We start from the raw sequence: 20,916 nt of genomic DNA on the forward strand, positions 1-20,916 counted from the left end.
TTTATTATTAAACTTTTTCTCTACCTTTTCTATTAACTTCTCTTGACCAGATGTGTCCTTGTTGAACTTATTGACTGCTTCTTCTAATTGTAACAAAATGTGTTGAAATGACTCCACATCAACACCTATAGCCTCTATTATTATATTCTTTGCATTCTCAATTATTGTAAACTCTCTATCTCTTTTAGCTCTAATCTATTTCTACCTTGCCTTCTATTCCAGAAGCGGACTAACTAGTCTCATTTCTTCAACTATAGAAATATCTAGATCCAACTTGGGAATCACAATTTCTTTGTCTAGATCAATATCATCATCAATTTCCTTACTAGTAAGTAGAAGTTTTAGAAGGGTCCTTTGTTCTACTTAAGACCTTACTACCTTGGACTTAGGAATAGAAACAATTGTAGAGATAGCTGGACTAGCTGAAAAAACTTGAATGGGTCCAACTAAAGAGATACTTGCAAGAATGCTAAAAGAATCCAAAACTGACATGCTATCCAAAATTGAAGTAACAATAGGTGAAGCACAAAATAGAGTACTTACAATAGAAGAATTTACTGGAACAAAATTTGGTGCTAACAAAGATGAAGTATTCAAAACTATAGAACATGACAATGAACTTACTATACATGTTGCAAATGAAGTTGACAAAATTGTGGAACTGGATGCTTCACATACTGCTGATGTAGTTTACTTAAGAGCTGATGAAGAGGAGGGTTGTAGCTCAGTACATGAAGTGGTAGACACTTCCATTATTGATACCTAGATCTAAGTGGTAGCAAATAGTGACTAAATAGATGATGCATCTATTGTAGTTGCTATCACATTTGTTGAAGCTATCTCCAACCTTGATGATGTAGTAGTCTTTGGTGGAGAATGAGGAAGGGAGGCTATAACTTGTGCTACTATTCTCATTGGATCATTCTCTTCATCTCCTTCCTTATCTTCCTCATTACCTTCTTCCTCTTTCTCTTCATCATTATTATTTAATGCCTAATAGTCCTCAAAATCAAAAGTGACACATGGAGTGTTATCTTCTTCCTCATTGTCACTGTCATCATCATCATCCTTGATTTCTACAAGATCTTCACTAGGCTTGTGCAAATGATAATTTTTTTTTCACATGTTTGTAGCATCTCTAACCACATGCTCTATGTCTTTGATCAAAATTAAGCATTATGAAATCTAATCATTATTTTACCTTCATTGTATTTCATTGTTGCCTTAACTTCTACATCTATAAGATTAGGTAGTAACTTTCTCAAAGATTTCTCATATATATCTTTTGTTGTCTGTATAGTTGATTCCCACCCTGGCTGCAATCTTGCCAACAATTCATTTGAAATTTGAGGGGCAATTTGATTAGGGGAATATTTCCATTTTCCCATCTTATTGAGTACTAGCTCCTCAATTTGCATCTTCTTAGCATCTATTCTAGTTTCAAACTTTAAGGCTTGAAATTTGTGATGCCTGCTCCTTCTTCCATTTGTTTCAACCTTTCTTGAAATGTGAGTGGGGACTTGTTGAACAAAACTTCACTACCACCTTTCTTATTTGATCTCCTTGTAAATATAGCTATGGAGGCCTTGGGTGGCTTGTTAATGATTACCCTACCCTTCTCTTTCATAGGATCTACCTCCTTCTTATATTCCTACTCTTCTTCTTCTTCAAATTCTTCTTCATCCTCTCCTTTTCCCTTGATAAAAATGAGAGGGTACTTGTAGTTTTCAACTTGGCTACCTTCCTCTTGCCTTTGATTATAGCCTGGGGTAACTTGATTTCAATTTCAATTCTTTGGCTTCTTCATATATTCTAAAGATAGGTAGCTTTGGATCTACTGGCTCATTTACCAGTGCTTCAATAATATCTTTTGTTTCATCAATGTTAACCTCATATGGAAGAGGTTTTACCCATGCAATTCTAAGCCTAGTAGCCTAGATATACACTCTATCATAATCAACCATAAAACATACATCATCTTTATAGTCTTCAACTAGCTTGGAAGGAATCTTGAACTTATTGTTCATTTTCTCCTTGAAAACTTCAAAGTAATTATCGATAATACTATAAAAAATTTCACCCATTTCAACAATAAATTCATTAATCTGATACAAAATTGGAGTATCTTTCCTTCATATTACTGAACCTTTTTATGGGAAAAACTTTTGAACATAAAAGAAAAGATATGTTAATAAAGAACCAAATTTACAGGGGTTATTCTTTGATGTCCTGATGTTGTCCATGTTTTTGTTCAACTACTTCAACAATAACTCTAGTAGATAAAATTCTAGATTTTTCTTTACAACCTTGAATGCCAAATCAACAGCCTCACATGACACACTGTTCAAATGACTAGAGCTATAAATCTTGTGAGCAATGATGTGAATACCAAACCTTAATTCCACGTTAGATATTGTGAACCTCTACCATCCCATTCTGCTAGGGTTTTCTTCTGAAGTTCATCTTGACCTAAGGTTTTGGTAGTTTTGACCTTATTTAGCATAGGGAGACTAGTCATCTTATGAATCATTTTCTTGGTGATCAATATTGGTTGTTCTAACCACAACTGACCATTTTGAACATGGCTACTCCACTTTATTTGAAAAATTCTTAGTAGATGTGGGATATGGGTTAACCCTTTGACCTCTAAATGCTTATGCTTAGGTTTCAAAGAACCATTAACACACATTTCTCCTAGGGCACTATCCATCTCTAGGGTTCCAATCTCTTGCATAGAACACTTAAAATGAGTGTGAATATTGTTAATGAGGAGTACCTTTGGAGAAATTTGTGATTGAGCTAAATTTGGGTTGAGTGATTCTACAACTATTGGTACTAGCTTGACATTGGGTTCTTTCCACTCCATACCTTTTACCAACATTTTAGAACCTCTTTTTGCCTTGCTACTACTGGTGCTTCTAGATGCCATGGTTGCTCAATAAATTAGAATTTTTTTTTGAACAAATTATTTGCTACAAATTCACTTGAAGATTTCTTAGATGCACTTGGAAATTGTTTTGCTCTATGTATTCTAAAGTTGTAGTGAAAAATGAAGTCAATTTCTGCCTTTTTTGATGAAAATTCTCCATTAATGCTTGGTACCATAATTAAATAGTGCATGACCAACTATCATCCACTCACTTGCTCAGTAGAAGCTTGTAACTCAATGATTGAACAAAATTTTTATTACTCCGACCTAGCTCGGTTAAGACTATGACTAACCTTGCTTAGTAAATGCTGATCTCATGTGATCCCTTTATATCTGAAATACTAAATTGGATCTTTTTCTTTCTATCATTGGAACTGCTTAAGATATGGCTTGAAGATACATTTCTAGTCCTTCCTTTGAGAATCTAATTGGAAATGGTGGAGTCACCCATATCTTGAGTGACATGGTGATTATTTGAATTATCCTGCTGGGTAGATGCGGGAATAAACTGCTATCTCATTTGTTTTATGATATTATCAGCTTTAGCTTTCTTTTCATCTTCAACCTTTCCCATGTTCATGCAATTCTTAGCTATATGACAAAGTTAAGTGCATGTATAACATCTTATTGTAGTATCCTTCTTTCTCAAATGATGCCTTGCATAGTTAATGCCAATGTGTCCATATTCTCCACAAAAATGACATCTACACTAGGTATTGTAGTCCCAACCAAATATTGCCTATACAAGTTATTTAGCTGGATTGAATGGTTTAGATCTACATTCAAATGCCTTGTGACCTTGTTTCTTGAATTTGTGACATTTACTTTCAAATTTTCATTTCTCCATGCATTCATTAGCTTTATGACCATGTTGACTACAACTATAGCATTTTTTATTGAATTTTTCTTTTCCATTACTCCAACATTTTTTTGATGTATGACCTAACTTACCATAGTAATTGCAAGTAGGTCTTTGATTTCTTTTAGCACCTTGTTTGGAAGATTCACCTTCTTCTTTGTATCCAAGTCCTACTTTACCTTTTTGGCTATAGATATTCTGCTCACTTTACTAATTCAATTGATCCATGTTTGCTTGAGATTTCATTATCATTTCATTGAGTTTCTTTTCAAAAATTAGATCAGCTTTCAATCTTTCATTGATTTGTCTTTTAGTGATTAAATCATTCCTTAAACTTTTGTTTTTAGGTCTCAGACTCATGATTTCCTCATTTTTATAGGAGAGCTAATTGATAAGACATTCTTGCTAAATGGATTTATTTTGATTTGCATTGTTCCTTACCTCTAAGTATTCACTTGACTTATTCCTTTGTTCCAAGATTTCACATAATCTTATTGATTGAATTTCCTGTTCTCTTTTTAATTTTCTTACCTCTTCTTGTAGAGAGCCATTCTTTTCTAAGAGTTCTTTGATTTCCTCATTTTCTTCATTTGAATTGCTTTAGGGGAAAAAGTCTTCAATCTTTTCTTCAACATACTGGTGGTCATTCATTTGTTTTGCAAGTTCCTTCCTTCTTTTTAGGGATTGAGAAAGATGATCTTTTGCTTCTTTGAGTTGAGCTATGGCCATCTCCAGATCTAGCTTCTCATTATCAATAGCTTTCTCAAGTTTGAATATCTCCATTTTCCTTGATCTTTGCTCAAGTTGTCAAACTTTATCCTAAGAACCAAAAAGCTCTGATACCAATTGTTAGAAATAATCAAGACTAGCTAGGTTATTGAGAGGGGAGGGGTAAATCAATAACCTCAAAAAATTTAAATTATTCAACACTTAATCAACATAATCCATTCACCATTAATTCATCTAATCTACTACATGCATATGAAAAAAAAAGATAAACATTCATGACACATGAACATAGAATTTTGATGACCCAGAAACCTTCCAAGTAGAAAATAAAACTGGGGTGGGGATGATTCCCACAAAACTTCACTATTGTAGTATAAATTTGGCTTGTTAATGCTTATATTGATTACTTTTGATGATCTACCCTGTTAAGAGCAATTTGGACTACTAGATCCGCCTTGTTAGAGGTTTTACAAACATACAATAAAGTATGCACTCTATTAAGAGATTTGAAGAAAGACTCTTAAGTCTAACCTGCTAAAGGATTTAGAAAATTAATTCACCTATTAGGATGAAACTGTAGATCTAACTTACAACTTGATTATTGATTAGATCCTTGAAGTACATTTCACCTCTTATGATTGATATAACTTTATTGCTCCTTGTAGACCTTGTTGAATACTCTACTCTGCTACTGATTCACATTCATTCTTATCAAAAAATTACATATCCATCATCTGTATGCTCATTCATTCATACATACATTTCAAATGATATAATAAATTAAATATATACTATTCTAATATTTATAAATACAAGGTCGACTAACACACAAGTAAACAAAATATTACTAAGTCAACCAAATAGTAGAAACTAGGGTTCTATAAGTTGACTTGGTGAACTTCTGATACTTGGAATCCACTACATTACTCGACATTGTCATGCACTCGATAGAAGTAGATGCCTAGTCCATACTAATCACATAATGTAGAATTGAATTTGGTAACAATTGGAGACTCAGTAGATATAGTGTTACTCGATAGATACTGAATCCTTTGTTTACCTTGTTGTCACTCAGTAAACACTACACATCCATCACTCGATAGAAACTAGCTTCTTATCACACAAACTAATGACTTGATAGACATTGTCTACTGGATAATAACTACTAGACTGCACATTGTCTATATTCACTCAGTATTGTATGCATGAATTATGGCCTATACTAACACACACACACACACACACTTCAACATGGTCATTATGTTCAGATTCATTCTCGAATGAACATGAGATTGTTCATCCAAGAGAAATCTTGCTAGACGACCTTTGCTTTCTATCTAGAAGGATTTTTCCTGTTAATATCCTCATAATCGAGGTGTAGGCAACCAAACCCTCTAATCACAAAGGATTTGATGAATCTAGCTAGTCTAGATGAATGTGTAAATTATTTTAAATGAGATATACAATGTAATCCAAGAACAAAATAAAGAAAACTAGATTAACATATGCATAGTTAAGCGAAATGAAATTGAACTAAGGATGCTAGAGTATGCAAAATGTGAGCAAATGTGAGTATGAATTTCAACAACACTTCAATAAAAATTCAATTCATCCCCCAAAATGAAGAAATGAGAGTCTCTTAAATAGACTTTCTTAAAATACTCCAATGATTGAGATCGATTTCAATCAACGATCAAGATTGAAGATGAGGTTCAGTTAAGGTGGAAGATTCCAAAATTAGAGGGAGTTAACTAGCTCAGATCTGAGTGTAAGAGTCAGTCAACTCAGATAAACTTTAGTGTGAGAGTAAGTGATCGGGGTCACTTCTAATATGATCATTAGTGAACTAGGAATTTCCATTTTTGAATTGAAGAGAAAATTAGGAGAGATATTTAATTTAATAAAATGAGATATGCTCTCATAAATATATTTTCTATTTAATTAAATAATTTGATTTAATTAATTAGAAATACCTTCCCCATTTAATTAAATAATTCCTTTTAATTAATTGAGTTAGGTGTATTTATTAAATTAAATAAATTAAATTCCGTAGTACATTAGCCTTAGGATATAATTTAATTTAATAAAGTATGAATACTTTAGATTAAATTAAATTGAAATCAAATAGGTTTAATGTGGCTAATATGAGTGTGTACTATAGGGATTAAATAATGAGTATGATAAAATGTAGATTAGGGTTTTCTACATCTGATAGTTAAGTCAAGTAGCGAGTAGCAAAATGAGAATTGCCTATTAGAATAGGTTTTAGAATTGGTCAAAATAGACCAGAATTGGTGATCATGGCAATGAGCCAATTTTGGAGTATTACATTTTGCCCCTCTTTGAATAAATGTACAAGCAGCATGTTCAATTCAAAGAAAATCAGAAAGAATGATGCAAGGATCAAGAAATGAGATTGGTTCCGAAATTGATGATATGAAGACCAATTGATAAACTTTTAAGGACTATCTCTAAAATAGAGCTTAATCCCAAGGAATCCAAGTAGAATAAAATTGATAAGCATTTAAAAGGTTTCTTCAAAATGAATTTTGATCTTTAAGGATCCAGATAGAACACCTAGATACCCAAGATTGAAAGCATTTAAAAGATTATCTCTAGAATGGAGCTTAACCTTTAAGGATCCAAATAGAACACCTAGATACCTGAGATTGAAAACATTTAAAAGATTATCTCCAAAACGGAGCTTAATCTTTAAGGATCTAGATAGAACACCTAGATACTTGAGAGTGATAAGCATTTAAAATATTATCTCCAGAATGGAGCTTAGTCTTTAAGGATCCAGATAGAACACCTAGATACCTGAGAGTGATAAGAATTTAAAAGATTATCTCCAAAATGGAGCTTAATCTTTAAGGATCCAGATAGAACACCTAGATACCTGAGAGTGATAAGCATTTAAAATATTATCTCTAGAATGAAGCTTAATCTTTAAGGATCCAAATAGAACATCTAGATACCTGAAATTGATAAAAGATAGCAAGATCAAATTATGAGTCATAGAATCATCCCCAGAATGAGGCTTGATCCTCAGGAGCAAAGGTTTAGATTGTCCTGATACTTGTAATAAAATGATGACAAGATGACAAAGATGCCAGAAAGAGGGAAACAAGATGCCCCTAGTGGTGAGATGCCTTGAATGATGAGGACATAAGATGGGAACAAGATGCCTTGTGCAATAAGTATTCAATGATGTAATCATCTTGCCCCCTTAGGAGCAAAACTGAAAGATGACACACCAAAAATGTAACATAAAGCAGTAGAAGAAATCTAAGATTCAACAGAATGTAGAAGAAATCAGAAGAAGATTCAGAGTTAATTTGTAATGATTTCAAGGTCTCGAAGACCAAGTTTGAGCAAAAGTTGACTAGATTTGACCATAGTTGACTTGAGTTGACCTTTTCAAACATAAATTTTGAAAACATGAAGAATTTTGAGTTGAAAAGATTCTAATAATCAGAAAGTATCAAAAAAATTTGGATTGCACAAGTGTTCGATCGCATCGGTCCCAAAATTTTAAAAACATATTTTTGAGGCACTGACGTGTGTTAGATTTTGAATTCGATCTCGAAAATGGATTCAGAACAATCGAAATAGCCAGGGGTGATTTTTGCGCAAATCGAAGCACTTTGAAAAATTAGGTCAACAACTATATAAGGGCCCAAGGGGTCATTTTCAATTCATTTGTGTTTTTTTTTCCTTTAGTAAATTGACCTCTATGAGAGAGATGGTAGTGAATGTGAGATATCATTGTTTTGAGCACTCTAAATGACACAGCTGGTCAGTAGACTATGGACCATCGGTGAGTCATCTATTTCCCACCTTTGTACTTTCACTTTTACATAGTTTGAGGTCATTTATTACATGTTTTAGCATGTTTTAGGGTTGGTAAATTGGTCTTCGCATGAGACTATCCTTTCTCGAGCGAAGATGTTCAGGGTGTGCTATTTCTTCGCATGCGTCGATGAGGTTTTTCACATGGGAGATACCCACCTCTCGCACAAAGAACAAGATTCTTCGCATGCAACAACTTTGTTTCTTGCATGACGAAGAGATTCTCTGTGCGATGAAGAGATTCTTCGCGTGAAGGAGAGAAACTTCGTGTGAGATCTTGAGATCTTCGCATGAGATCTGAAGATCTTCACGTGAGAAATTGTGATAGCGGAGTAAAATTTTCAGTTTTGTACATAAAATCTACATTTTTATTAGCTTTGTTCTGCCATTTCATTCTAGTACAAATTGTTTTCTTGTCATTGTTGGTTGTGTGCAGGAGGTCTTTGGTGACATGTTGTTTAGATCATACTACCCGCCTTACAACCCTTTACTTCAAAGTCTTGATGCCACTGACCTAGCACACATTGAGCAATTAGGATTTTCCTCTCTAATGCCAGATCCTAGCCATGATGTTGAATCATGGCCTACTCACAGCTTTGGTGGAGCATTTCCATTTAGAGACGAACACCTTCCATCTACTAGTGGGGGAGATGATGATCACCCCAAAGGACATCTGGAGGATATTGCAGATCCCTTTGCATGGAGCCTGTGTTGTTTATGATATGGTGCCCCAAGTAGGTATAGAGGCACTTTCTGTTGTGTTTGGGAGAGAGCTACAAAGAGGTCGAGCCATGAGTTGGGATGAACTGATGCACACATATAGATAGATGCACAGACTAAAATATTTACTAGCGATCTTTCTGAGCTATTTTTTGATGCCTGATAGATGACAGCATGAGCTAGAGTGCAGGTGGGGAGTTATGCTTTGCTAGATGGTAGAGGCACCAGAGATTTTTGGGTGGGATCAGTGTATGCTAGCCCACCTATTCTATGAGATGCATGGGATATTCTTCCATGAGAAGAAGACTATGGAAGTCGGTGTTTATGTGATGTAGATCTGGGCATGGGAGCATCTTCCCATATGTAGGCCCATTCATGAGGATGCCCAAGAGTTGATGGAGCCATATATCTATAGATATCGGGGGCATATTACCCAAGTCTTCCTGGGTAAGACAGAGCATTGGAGGACATGTCTCGATGACCTAGTCTCTATCATATGGTGGCCCTGGTGACAGACAAAGGATTGGGATGACACCCAAAGAGAGCTGCCCTAGATGTTCATCTTGTAGCCATTGTTGGGCAGGAGCATGTAGATCATAGAGTAGTTTTCCATTTCACAAGTGTGGTGGCAGTATGGCCAACCACAATATATCTTGCAGGAGTATATCGCTTATGCCTGATTGCAGAGGGATGTAGAGTGAGGGTGGCCTCCACCTATGGATCTAGGTTGATCCATGATAGTCATGTGCAGTCTAGCTATGGTTTAGTGGGACTACCTTTCAAAGGTAGCAAATGTAGGGATGACACCTACTTATTAGGCTCATTTGATTAGCCATCCATTCCTGTGATTTACTAATCCACTAGGGATGGCAGGTCAAGCACAGAGATGGGTACCTCAGTAGCAGTAGGCATAGCCACAACTATAGGTGTAGCCATAGACATAGTCATAGGTTAGGCATCGAGTACAATAGATATAGATTTTTCCATGTCAGATGGGATTAGACATAGGTGCAGGTGGTAGTGGAGTAGGACAGGGTCAGCGTTAGATGTAGAGGATAGAGGAGTAGACACCACTATAGTAGCAAGCACCACCATAGCAATAGGCACCTAAGATGTTGAATGAGGATATGCCTGATCAGCTCACTACTAGGACTTAGGACATAGTATGATGCTATCAAGAGTAGATTCATCAGGTCTCTCAGTAATTGGGAGATCTACAGATACATGTAGTTGTTTGTGACTCATAGCTGGTGGAGTGGCAATAGGAGATCGATCAATGGAGATAGCACACCGAGACTACTGAGTAGAGGTTAGTGATGCTACAGGATGAGGTGTGATTATAGTTAGCCCGAGAAGCCTACTACTTTGCTACATATTTGACAGTGGTGCCTGATGAGGCTCTGTACGTGTAGCAATTTTCATAGTATGCATGAGAGTCTGGAGGTGCACAACCTCCTGTGAGGCCAAACATGCCACCTCCTCCTCCTCCATCTACTGCTCCCACTTTTTCTCCTCTTGGAGATGAGAATACAGGATAGAGTTAGATACTATGCGTTTGGCTCTTGATTTTGATCTCTAGATATGTATTGATTGGTGTGCCAGCACCATTTTGTATCATTTTGACCGATAGCACTCAAGTAGTGCCCATTTTTGTACTGACCCATTTTTTTGATAGATATATAGATGAGATTTTTGAGCCTAGTATTAGTGTGTACATTTTATTGTCTATGTCTGCTTCACTTTGATGTACATGAGATGTCAATATGATGATTATGAGATGTATGTTTTACTTTGATATGAATGCATATGTATTTTGATGTCATGTGATGTGATTATGAACATGTAGAGTAGATATTATGAGTATATGGATGCAATGCATATGAAAAATGGACTGACATCTCATGTAGTGTTGCGTGTTTTTTCTTGACAGTGATAGGTATTCCATTGAGGAGCACAAATCAATGAATCAAATGCTTTTGTAGCCTTGGAGAAACCTAATAGGTGTGAAGATGCCCCCAATCCTTCATCACACAGGGGAGAAATAGAATCATAATCAAATTGTGTGCTTATACAAGTGAATTATTGTAATACAAGACTATATTAAGTGCAACCCTAGGTCTAGTTACCAAGCCTCAACAATTTATGACCACTAAATATAGAATGAAGCTCGTATGCTATACAATTTCCACTAACATTGCAATCATGGGAATATGAATAGAACATATTTTATAGGTTTGTCAGGATTAACTATAAGTATTTGAGGCACAAGAAGCTAGAATTATTAGAACATTTATCCCTTTTAATGTAGCAAGTTAACATAAACATCAAAGCATAAACACTAGGATGACCTGAATGTTGCTTGCATGCAGACACACCAAACACATGGGAGATTCATCTCATGCTCAGTATTAAGTAAGTATTCTGTCCACAATGACTCTTGCATTCATAACCTAAGATAGAAGTGTGCTAGGTATACTCACAGTGACCTATATGTTCACTTAGCAGGATGAGTATCAGTATTTATTGTAGCATGAAGAGTTCACTGCAACAAACAAGGAGAAGAACCAATGTTATTTATGTATTCATATAAAAGGATTCGAGGTACACCTAGCCATCCAATGCGAGATGGAGGCTCTTATAGTGGACACCCCTTTTATAGGAATATATCAACTTATTAGAACTAAACCACAGACATAAAGAAAAGAAAAGACCATGCCCCTAATCATTACTTCTCTAATAGAAATGACATCATTGAGTTTCTCAAGGGGACATGATAAAGCAAAAAAAAAGAAAACAAAGAAAGAGCTCAGTACATCCAAACAAGTATGTCATTTTGAAATCATTATTTGTCATGGGATTGATGTTAGGTGTCAGTGTCTAGAACATGTTTGAAAGAAATCTCTTCAGTAAGGTGACAATAGTGGGCAGATGCAGTCAGAACGACTGGTGACTGAGGTCAAAGAGGAAACTTCAAGATAAAGAACCTAAAGAGGAATAAGCAACAATAGATGGACACAACCAGAATGACTGGTGACTAATGCAAGAGAGATCTTCCATAAAGGAATCTAGAGACGTGACCCAAGCAATAGTAGGCAGACACAACTAAAAAAACTGGTGACTATTGCAAAAGAGATTCTATGAGGAGAATCTTGAAAATGAGGTATAGTGGTGATAGTAGGTAGATGTAGTGAGGACCACTAGTGACTATCACAAAGGATATTCTATGAGGAGAACCTCAAAAATAGTGACACTAGTGATAGTAGGTAGATGCAGTGAGGACCACTAGTGACTATCCCAAAGGAGATTCTATGAGGAGGATCTCAAAAATAGTGACACTAGTGACAATAGGCAGACGTAGTGAGGACCACTGGTGACTGTCATGAAGGAGATTCTATGAGGAGGATCTCAAAAATAGTGACACTAGTGACAGTTGGTAGATGTAGTGAGGACCACTGGTGATTATCGCAAAGGAGATTCTATGAGGAGAATCTCAAAAATAGTGACACTGAAGGGGAATGCCCTCGAGCTGTGACAAGACTCAATCCATGGATACATGAGCAGAAAGCAAGAAATGTAGGAAAATAGCTATACAGAAAGCTAGAAGGTGCGCTACAAGATGGAGCATTGGCAACAAGAGGCATCTATTTACCAGGTTTTCACCTTCTTGGTAGAAATTTAATTTTTTTTTGCTACCATGATGCGTATTTCTAGGTTTTCACCAATGGCACTTTTTTTTCTTTTCAATTTTTTTTTTTGTTGTTTTTCTTTTTTATGATTTTTTTGTATTTTTGAGATTTTTCACTTTTTTTGGTGTTCCCAAGGCACCTATTGCTAGGTTTCCACTAGGGTAACAATTTTTTTTCAGGACTTTTTCTGATTTTTATGATTTTTTCAAGAATTTTCAAATTTTAGAACTTTTTTAGAGATTACTAGCTTGCAAGAAGGATTGCCTTGATTTTGCTCTAGTGTCTAGATTACCCAAGCTAGGGAAAAGGATATAACAATATAAGCTCATGGTGTAATGAAGGGTATCATGTAAGTAATCCAAGAAAATGACCATGTCAAGAGATTGCTAAGAACTAATTTTTCTTCTTTCTTTCATTGATCAAGACCAAAGGGTTAACTGAATCGGATAGAAAAGTTTGTTATTGAGGTTATGAGTGAATGACTTCAAGAATGAGGACATCTGAATGATAAGCAAGATCATGATAGGATGTCATGGATGAAATAATTATGCATGATGTCCATTTACTAGGTTTTCATCATGGTACTTGTCCAAGGTGCCACAAGAAGTGGTTTTCACCATAGGATGGATTTATTTTTCTTTACTTTTGTTACCAAGGTGCTTGTTTCTAGGTTTTCACCAAGGCACATTTTTTTCATTTTTCTATTTTTCTATTTTTTTTTGGATTTTTAGAGTTTTTGGAAAGAATTCAAGCCTTTCTCAAGCTATATAGCATGCCTATAAGAAAGATAAGATATGATAAGCCAAGGCCATAGCAAGGTACACTCAAAGATGCTGATAAGCTAATGGAAGGGAAATGATAGGAAAATGAGAGGTAGATGGAGGATAAGGTTGTTGGTTTTGGAAGACTGAAACAAGCAAGGATGGCAAGCAAGCATAAGATTTAGAGGATATCATGAGTGTAGATGAGATAGTAGGCAAGATAAATATTGACACACACCTTGAAGGGTAGTAGAGTGATGGAGGAAATATGGATGAAATAGATTGAGGCTTAGATGTATGAGGTGGTGGAATAATTTTGGAGGAAGGTGGAGTATAAGGTTTTGAAACCTTTTTAGGAAGATGTTGGGAAGAAGATGGAGTGGAAGCATTTGGAAGCTTAAATGTCAACTTTGATTTGTTTTCAATATTCAAGTCCTTGAAAAGAGACTTGGGAATCCATATAGCTTTTGATTTTTCATTAGATGCTTTGGAATGCATTTCTTCAATAATAGATTTAACAACCCATACTTTCTTTGGTTGAACTCTTTGAATAGTGGACCTTTGCAGTCTCTTTTTTATTTTTTCCTTCTTGACATTCACATGTCAATTAGAGGAGAAATAGTGAACTTTTGAGGATGGATTCATGCACTTGTGTTTGAGTTGATCATCCAAATTGCTTCCAAAGGACTTGGGACTTGTGGATGAATGAGGCCAATATGACTGGTTTAGATGGAAAGGTGAATGTGAAGAGTTCAAGTATGTATATCTTTGTTGATCTTGGGGTAGGGTAGGAGGAACGTGTAATGAGCTGATAGTGGTAGTAGGAGATAGAGGAACATAAGGTCCCAATATGGATGGAAGACTTGAAGGTTTTAGCTTAGATGGATAGGGACCAAGGATAGATTTAGAAGATGTGAATGGACCATGAGTAGGGATATCAACATCTTTAGAGTGAGCAACATGACCAATGCCATCAATAGTTTTATGAGTAACTATTATAGGAGAAATACCTTTGACAAGAGTATTTAAAGCTTCATCATAGTTTGGAAGTGAATGTAGCGAGGTAGAACAAGAGGGTGAGGGAACACTTTCTTCAAAAATGATTTTAGGTAGTATAGTAAAAGTATCCTTCTCTTGGTCTTTAATAGTCTCCTTAGGGATGGTGGAAGGAATATCTTGATCTTGCTTAGTAGAGGTGCATGACATGGGAGATGGAGAACTATGTGACTCTTGAGATGGAGGCACGCGATCTTGGAAGATTCGAAAGGGGATGAATGAATCTTGGTCTTGATCAACATTTGTTTCTTCATCATTTAAGTGGTCCTCTTGACATGAAACCAATTTCAAGGATGAGGGAATATTTAACTCTGTATTCGAATATATTTCTAGAGTCTCCATAATAGGCTCTTGAAGGGACAATGGAGGAATAGTTGGAGTGGGGACAGTAGGAGGAGCAACACATGGAGGTTTTGGATCTTTGGTTTGAGTAGTATGGGAGAGGTTTGCAACTAAGTCAAGATTAGCACATAGTCAACTGGGAGAGGAGTGAGCTCTTTGTTTGGTGAATATGTGTTGGAAAGATTGGACACTTTAGATGGTGAATGCATGTTGAAAGAAGTAAGTGTCACATTTAAACCATTACTAGACTTGGTTTCATGATGTTGATCCTTCTTGAGAGTAGAATCTTTAGTAAATGAGAGCTTAGATTTTTGAATTATGCCATTATCAAAGAGATCTTAGATCTTGTTTTTCAGCTCCTTACAATGCGAAGTTTTATGTAAATTATGTCTGTGATAGGCACAATAGTTACTCATAAAGGAAACTCCCACCAAAGTGACCTTAGGTAAAATAATGAGTTTTTCTTCAAGAAGTTCTTCCAACTTTAATTCGTAAGATTTTCCCAAAGGTGTGAAATCACACTTTGTTTTAAATTCCCAAGGTTTGTTTTCAAAGATATTCCTAGATTTCTTGGGTGTTTGTGAAGTGTTCTTAGATATCTTGGATTCAAGATCACAAGAATTTGATTTTTGGTTGTCATAGGAGGAAGGGAAATTATCTCTCAAGGAGAATTTGTTCGATCATGTTTCATCTTCCTCCTTCAGTCTTTGAAGTTGAGTGCTCATTGATTGGATTTTTTGCTTCATGTTTGCAATAAGAAGCTCTTCTTCCTCACTAGGAACATTGGATTTAGTGCATTGTTTATTAGCCATTTTGATGTACTATGTTTCAAGTAGTGACAACCAAGTTTTAGAACATAAGCCTAGTTGCCACAGTCATAGACAATGACAAAAAGAAAAATCTTAGACAAGGACCACACTAGAATGTAGTCTTAGAAAAGAAAGATAAGAGTGCAGTATACTAAGGTACAAATAGTCTAATTTGAATGCTAGAATAGCCAAAGATTATGAATATCATGACATGGAGTACAAAAAGCACTAAAGGACAAGAGCAAGATAACTAAGAGACAAGACTAGTTAAATTATGGATTGCAAGTCATTAGCTAAGTGGTATGCCACTATTTGGGACTATTTTCAGATAGAGAAATAGTAAATTGATGTAGGAAACAAACTTGGTATAGAGTACAGATAACTCTAACAAACTAACTTGATAGTTCAGACTCAAGATCTCACATGAAGATCCTCTAAGAGGCCCATGAGAAAGTACACAAGGTCGTACAAGGACTTAGGACAACATAAGAATTGTGCACAAGGATGTGCTCTAGGCTATGCGAAGAAATGCAAGGTTTGACAACAAAATAAGGACATTAAGGCTAGATCTCACATGGAGATGTGCAACTATTCACACGAGAACCTAGATAGAGCTGCGTAAAGAAGTGGTAGGACAACAAGTATTCACAAAAAAGTTTGCAAACTGTGTGTCAAAATGGAAAGCAAACTGACAACTAAACTAGATTTTGAAAAGACTTTGAAGATTTTAAATAGTTTTGGATAGATTGTTGATTCATTTGGAAAATTTCAGATAGATAACAAGGTTGATTTTCAAGTGTTTAAACAACATTTGGTTTTGAACATAGAAAGTGTTTTCAACAAGACATGGGAAGCAAGTAGTAGTCGAATACAATCCAATTTAGGGCAAAGAAACTCAAAGGGATAGGGGAGTCTTGACTTTTAGTTTGTTTGAGCAAGTTTGGACATGTTTAGGACTTGACAACAGACACGCTTTATCCCTACAAATAGAAAATGGTAGAGGAGGAAAAACCATTGTCCCACATCTTATGTGCATGCATGTACCTCACACAACCATGTCACTCCCTAGAGGGCCCTCGTGTTTTTGATATATTCAAAGGACTCAATAGTATATGATAAACAAACACCCTTGTGGCAGGGGAGGAGTGCATATACCACCTTCAAATGTCTAGTAGCATGCCTATGGTGAGTTCTATAGGAGAGATTCTTCCCCCTCATTGTACAAAGATTATGCCTCATTTCAGAGGTGAACCGGGTACCTTCTAACTAAAAGGTTTTTACTTGGCTTCCACTTGTATTAATTCCCAGTGGCCCCAAAAGTGGAGTTGAGACCAACAACCCACACCAACATCTGAAAGTGCACACTACTTGTTTAGCAAGCTAGGGGCTGGCATTGACCAATGCACAGATAGAGTCTCTCCTTGATATGTGATATTAGGAATAAAGGAGAGGAAATTAATTTGGCTTTGGAGTCTTTTGCTCTACAAAGCTTCTTTATTATAGTGAGTTGGAATTTTTGGCAAAAAGAGTGTGCTCACTTGGGTCATTCTTGGAGGTTGGATCACTCCGACAGGCCCTCAAAAGGATTGACTCGAACTAGTGGTTTGATTGCAAGGGTCAAAGTTTCTGATTTCCCTCAAGGGGAAAGAGCATACTCCTCTACCTTACTTTCTCACCCAAACACACAAAACAAGTTGATTTACTGACTTAGCTTAATCAATCTAGCCTTGATCTTTCTCAAGATCCTAATTCTCTAAAAGGAAATCATCATCTCTTCATAGAAAAGGACTCATACTAGAGAACCACTAAGCTACTTGCCTTCTTCAGAATGTTGTCTTTCATAAGTGTTTAGGTTTTTGATTCACCCTTGGTCATGACCTCCAACTGGTGAAGAGCATAATCCCCTATTCTTCTATCTTGCACCCTAGGAAGTTCAGAAGCCCCTAATTAGTCTATGTTTTGAAAGCAAGAAAGAAGACACATTGTTTAGTGGGTTTTAATAGATTCTTCGACAAATGTGTCTTCAACAATCATCTTGCAAGTAAACAATTAGTCCATGTTTGAGTGGTTTGTATAAGGAGTCTTCATCAAACATCCTGTAGACAACTATTAGGCTACAAAAAATCAAAAAAATAGAAATAAAGAAAAATGCTTAAGAGAAAAAGCGTCAGTGAAATAGAAGCTTAACTATGGGAAAATAAAATTTAACTTTTTTTGTTCTTTTTTATACCAATAAAATAGCTTAGAAAATGTTAAAACCTATGAAAAAATCAAAAGTCAAATTTTGTTTTATACTCATATTGTGTGAAATCATGCACAAATCCATGTGAAGAAATAGTCTATTTCATGCGAAATCATGCATAGATCTGTGCAAAGTCTTTCACTAACTCGCATAAAATCTTGCACAAACCCGCACGAAATCTTTCACTATCTCGCGTGAAATCTTGAGCAGGGTCATGCAAAAATCTTTTATAGCCCACATGAAGAAATAAGGTGCCGCACGAAGACTCACGCGCTCAGGCACTTTCTTGCATGAACCAAAAAGAATCTTCGTGCAAGAATTCAGAATCCTCATGCAAAAATGGATTATCTCACGCAAAGATTCTTGAATTTGTATAGAACTATATGGATAAAGAGCTTAAAAACTAATTAAAAAGTGCAGAAAAGGCCTGAGAAATTGATTTTCTCAACCCCATGGTGGGCGCCAGAAATGTATGTGTGAATTGTGGCCTATACTAACACACACACTTCAACATGGTCATTATGTGTGGATTCATCCTAGAATGAACATGAGATTGTTCATATGAGAGAAATCTTGCAAGATGACCTGTTGCCTTCTATCTAGAAGGATTTTGCCTATTAATATCCTTAGAATCGAGGTGTAGGAAACTGGACCCTCTAAGAATGAAGGATTTGATGAATGCAGCTAGTCTAGATGAATGTGCAAGTTATTTTAAATGACATATGCAATGTAATCCAACAACAAAATAAAGCAAACTAGATTAACATATGCATAGTTAAGCTAAATGAAATTAAACTAAGGATGGAAGTGTATGCAAAATGTGAGAAAATGTGAACAAATGTGAGTATGAATTTCAATAGCACTTCAATAACAATTCAATTCATCCCCCAAAATGAAGAAATGAGGGTCTCTTAAATAGACTTTCCTAAAATACTCCAATGATTGAGATCGATTTCAATCAACGGTCAAGATTGAAAATGAGGTTTAGTTAAGGTGGAAGATTCCAAAATTAGAGGGAGTTAACTAGCTCAGATCTGAGTGTAAGAGTCAGTTAGCTCAGATAAACTTTAGTGTCAGAGTAAGTGATTTCAGTCACTTCTAATTTGATCAGTAGTGAACTAGTAATTTCTATTTTTGAACTGAAGAGAAAATTAGGAGAGATATTTAATTTAATAAAATGAGATATGCTCTCATAAATATATTTTCTATTTAATTAAATAATTTGATTTAATTAATTAGAAATACCTTCCACATTTAATTAAATAATTCCTTTTAATTAATTGAGATAGGTGTATTTATTAAATTAAATAAATTTAATCCCGTAGTACATTAGCCTTAGGAGATAATTTAATTTAATAAAGTATGAATACTTTAGATTAAATTAAATTGAAATCAAATAGGTTTAATGTGGCTAATATGAGTGCATGCTATAGGGATTAAATAATGAGTATGATGAAATGCAAATTAGGGTTTTCTGCATCCGATAATTAAGTCAAGTAGCGAGTAGCAGAATGAGAATTTCCTATTAGAATAGGTTTTAGAATTGGTCAAAATAGACCAGAATTGGTGATCATGGCAATGAGCCAATTTGGGGGTATTACAAGTAGCATCTGGAATGCTCAGTATGAACTGCTTAACTGATAAACTTACTTGGTAACCACTGAATGTTCGGTATAGGTTGTAGACTAAGTGATGAGCTCGGTAATCATTCAAAGTTGAATAAGTGTTGTCACTAATGAAAAATATAACATAATCCCAACACAAGCCTCACAAAAATTTATAAATGATGAGAGTTTTGTTAAATCTAGGGCTTTTGCACAATTTTTGTGTAGAAGGAATATAGGAAATTTTAAAAAAATATGTAAGAAAATAAAGGCTGAACAACTCGGTAAACCAGATTCTAATATTGAGGAAGAGGTAAAATCTAAATTTTTTAGTGATTTTTTATAGTTGACACCTAAGGCAGGTTGGAAATTAGTTAGGGAGTCAGGAGTTCTAATTTTTCTTGAGTGAGACATAGCTAATGCTATGATTTTTTATACAATTAGAAAGGAGAAAAAATGTGCAATATGATCAGACAGATGAAGAAATATCACAAGCACATAAGGGAATCAAATTCAATAATGATCATCAAGCTCTGGTAATTTGGTCAATTAAAAAAAAAGACAAGACTAGAATACAAGAAATTTTTAGTGCAAAACATACTGGTACTCTTACAATATATAGGGCTAATGAAGTGAGTGGTGAACAAATCACTAGAATGGCTAAAGAAATACTAGAGTTTGGGGATATAGTGTTTGAAAAAGAATAATATAAGTTCTTAGAACTCAATCCCAAATTTTAAGAAGTATTGAAGGCTTATGTGGAAAAGGGAAACCAAATACAATTATTGGAAAATCAAATATCTCAAATGGATAAGTAGCTTGGGAAGAGAAATATGGGAGAATCGAACAAACCAAGAATTATGTATCCTTAACCACCAGTTGAGCCATTTAAGTCAAATCCTACTGTTGAAATACTAGACACCCCACAGAGGTCTAAGTTCTATATTGTAGAGGAATTTGAAGAGGAAAGAGACAAATTATGGGAAATACATATAGAATTAAATAATCAATATGAAGTAAAACTTAGGCAAGCTGTTATGTACTTAGCAGATAGAATTGAGTGGCCAACATTTTATGATCAGTTGGCAAGAATTGTAGCTATATGGGATGAAATAAAAGGAGATGAAGATAAATTGAGACCCATTATATAGAAGTGGATTGAAAGAAATAATGACATTACTATTATGTGCATATCTATCATCAAGTTACCATGTCACCAAATATGAAAGATTTTTGATCTACTTAATAGGTTGGAGCATTTTGATAATAAATAGATTTCTATTCAAAAAAGAATAACAATTTGCCTCTCCAAGTACATAGCTGAAAA

The 20,916-nt window shown here is 35.2% G+C and overlaps 1 pseudogene; it reads left to right on the forward strand.

Annotated features, from left to right (window-relative positions):
• The first annotated feature begins 436 nt into the window (after positions 1-436).
• Positions 437-20,916, forward strand: part of LOC149533705 (FAM10 family protein At4g22670-like) — a 37,786-nt pseudogene continuing 17,306 nt past the window's right edge.

This window comes from Cupressus sempervirens, chromosome 10 (genome assembly GCF_028749045.1).
Source record: "Cupressus sempervirens isolate cs-2001-9-10 chromosome 10, ASM2874904v1, whole genome shotgun sequence".
NCBI classification, from domain to species: domain Eukaryota; kingdom Viridiplantae; phylum Streptophyta; class Pinopsida; order Cupressales; family Cupressaceae; genus Cupressus; species Cupressus sempervirens.